Source organism: Schistocerca gregaria, chromosome 2 (genome assembly GCF_023897955.1).
Source record: "Schistocerca gregaria isolate iqSchGreg1 chromosome 2, iqSchGreg1.2, whole genome shotgun sequence".
Classification (NCBI taxonomy): Eukaryota; Metazoa; Arthropoda; class Insecta; order Orthoptera; family Acrididae; genus Schistocerca; species Schistocerca gregaria.
The window spans coordinates 340,499,740-340,503,724 of record NC_064921.1 but is presented as its reverse complement, the minus strand read 5'-3'; positions in this window follow the sequence as shown (position 1 = coordinate 340,503,724).

The window sequence follows — 3,985 nt, the reverse complement described above, 5'->3', positions numbered from 1 at the left end:
TTATAGGAAACCCATAGCAGTCTACATTCAAGTAAATTTTTCTTCTACAGAAGAATTATTCATCACATTTTTTCCTCTGTTACACATTTTGAGCGGAATAGACCATTGCATCAAAATGTTCCACAATGTATTCAAATGGTTGCATTCACACATGCCATTGATAACTTGGAACAGAATGGAATGAAATGGGATGTCACGATCAAGGTTTCTTGGGAAGAAAGTTTTAATGTTGGTGTTGGTTGCCATATGCCATCATGTTATAGTTGTAGATTTAGTACTTTTATTTATTTGTAGTCTTTATTTTATTATTTTACCTTGCTTTTGTGACAAACTTTGATTGTTCCATAATGACTCAGATGTTTTTTTCCATTGAATGTTCGTCTATGAGAGATGCCAGATACCTGAAAGCGATAACTGATTTGCGTTTTACAATAAGCGACTAGAGCTGATGGCTATGCTGTGTACAAATAAGAACATAAATTGATGTACCAATTTCATAAAATAACTTTTTATTAAGTGAAAATTCAGCTCTATTGAAGGAGAAAAATAATTATGTATGATGTTGCTTGCTGAATATGGGAAAGAAATATAATGGAGAAGCAAACAACCTCGTAGATAGGGTAACCACAGCTCTGAGCAATAATCTTGGGTATTAATAAATGTCTTCAGTTGTATTTGTTTGTTTATTTTTAGATCACTATATGATTCATATCACTTAGAGTCGCATTTTCAGGTGAACAATAACTGAAACATTAGAACCAAAATGCACGGAACTTGGTATGCAACATTTGTTGTCCATCAAAATAAAACCTCACTAAAAGGCAGTATGTCATTGCATAAACCAGTAGGATGCTTGGAATCCAATCCAAAATGGTGAATGCTGCCACTTCCAGCTTTTTTATTCAATGACACACTGTCTTTTAGCTTTGTTTCATTCTGACAGAAATAAAATGTTGAGTACCAAGTTCCAAGCTTCTTACATCTAATGTTTTAATTATATGTTCACCTGAAGATGTGGCTCCGATGCACCTGGGAATCAAACCCGGGCTCTTTGGATTGACATTCCGTCGCACTGACCACTCAGCTACTGGAGGCAGACAATGGTTGTAATGATCATTTCAGTTAATTTGAGACATTTCCTATCACACTAATAATTTTTACTGTTTCCATAATACAATCGATTATGTCTCTATTAACTGTTTAGTGCTATTTATTATGAAGTGTGCAATTGTTGTATATATATATATATATATATATATATATATATATATATATATATATATGTATATATATAGGGCGAACAATGTAAAATTACATCACAAGTATTCCTGAAATTGAAAGTGCTATTGATGTTAGGTTTTTACAGAATGAATTTGTAGTCAGAGACTCATATTGTCAGCGAATAATTGGATTGTTATAATATTTAGAAAGTATATTTTTGTACAGACATACACTTTTTAGATGGAACAATGCCTAATGATATTAACACTCAGAAAGTAGGGTAAATTAGATTGTCGCTGGTATTTGTTGCAAGATTCTAGTCCAAGTCATTTGCGATATATTGTATTTTGAAAATTTTCCATGCCGACACTTTCTCGTGCCATTCAACATGTGTAGAAGGTGGGTTCAATGTTATGTTTACTTACAGCATCATTGTGTGCCTCTCGAGTGCATTGCGACTTATTAATCAGTTAGTGTATGATAGTACAAGCAGTAGGTCGTTTGCAGAAGATGGGATTTACCACTGTATACAAGTCTACATGCTCATGGTGTATGGAGAGTGTAGGAAGAATGCAGTTTGTTCTTGTATGGTGTGTGCAACAAGATATCTCAATAGATGTCAACTATATCGGCAATTATTTATCAACTTATTCAACAAGTTATGTGAAAGTTATAGTGTAACACCTAGACAACGTAACAGAAGGAAACAAATGATGGCAGAATATTGAAAATTAATGTTCTTGCTGCTGTTACAGTTGATCCACACGTCAGATCCCATGCAATAGCACGAGTATGTTGTGTGAGTCAGGCAAGTGTCCTACACATTTTCCATTGACATAGGTTTCATCCCTATCACACCTATCTCCATCAAGAGTTGTATGGAAATGATAACGAGAATCGTGTTAAGTTTTGTACATGGGCATTCAGTCAGGATATTTCGGATATGTCATGCATCTTCTTTAATGCTGAAACCATATTTTCCACTCATGGCCACGTAAACCGCCGAAACATGCACTATTGGTCTAATGACAATTCCCATTGGCGTCATCAGGTGGAACTTCTGCATCCATTGAATGTTAATGTGTGGTGTGGGATAATGAACCATCAGCTCCTAGCCACATATTTCAGAGACGGAACACTGAATGCACACAAATATTGCAGCCTTCGAATAGACCATCTTCCGCGGATGCTGGAACAAGTTACTCTGCAGACTAGGAAGTACCAGCATGATGACTGTCCATCCATAATGCACGACGTATTGCAGCATGGCTTCACGAATTGTTTCCAAATCGTTGGATTCGACGCAGAGGACCTGTATCTTGGCCAGACTGTTCCCCTGATAAGAGGCCTGTAGACTTTTTCTGTGGGTAAGCTGAAAGACACTATCTGCAAGGGCATACCAACTACATACTTTGATATGCAACAACGTATTGCTACAGCCTACTCGGACATCTCTGGTGAAATGCTAGCACATGTGCAGCAGTCGTTCCATACCAGACTGGAAGCTTGTATTGCCACTGCAGGTGGTCATTTTAAACACAAAATGTGATGGTCAGTTGTCTCGTTACTGGTCAGAACCCACAAATTACTAGTCAGAATCCATAGAACTAATGTATACACTTGCGTTGTTCTTTAGTGTCTGCTACCACAAATATTGCACATGTTCTGGCGTGATATGTTTTCAGAATACGTTATCTTGTAAATGGCTTGCACTAAAACCCTGCAACATACACCACTGACATTCTAATGCACCCTACATTTAGTTTGTTAATATCAATAGGCATTGTTCCGTTTAAAAAAGTTTATGTTGGCATACAGATACACTTTCCAAAATTTATTACAATCTGCTTGTTGGCTAACGATATAACCCCTGACTACTAGTTCATTTTACGAACACCCATGTCAATGGCACTTTAAATGTAGACTGACTCTTACAAAGAAGAAGTTGCAGGATTGTATTTTTGAAATATTGCAAAATATATGCAGCACTTTGCAACATTTCAAAAACACAATCCTGCCACTTTGCAACAAAATTTCGCAGAATTTTCGATCTAAGTACAATATCCACTTAACCCCACATATTTGTTTTCTCTAAATTACATCGCTTGGAGGTTCGTTATGTTCACATAGGACACTTCTGACATTGTTTTCTACCGTAGGGCACCAACACACCAAGAATATTTCGCGACAGTGGGAAAATAAAAATCTAAAACTGATGATTATGTAATGTGCATCTTGTGAATCATGTGAACAGTCGTCTGATGATGAACTTCTCAGTTCGAAACCGGTTACGGCGCTATTTATTTAAATAAATAGCCTTATTAATAGGAGCTGGTTGCTGTCTTCTTCTGTGTAAGAATCAGTCTACATTAATTGTACACTGTCACGGTCTCACTATATCAGTTTTAGACAAAATAGCAGTGGTACTTTCTATTTCCGCAGTAGTTGCGATTTGTGATTTCCTGCATCTTTGAGAACTATAGATACTAGTTCAATGCAGATAATGCAGTTGTTTGTATTCTGTATTGTGTGAATGACGAGTAAGACGTTTCGTTCCGTTAAGTTCTGTTGATAAGTGAATCTGCCTCTGAGAGGCCTCTGGAAATTATATTTTACGAACAGAGTTCACCAAATTAGTCTCGATTCTATTTGTGAATAAAAGTTAAAGTGATATTTTATTTTATTTTTGTTTTTCGCCCTATCTGGTAGACGATCATCGATTCGTACACAGCTGTTCGACCACCATCGAGAAGTACGTTGACTT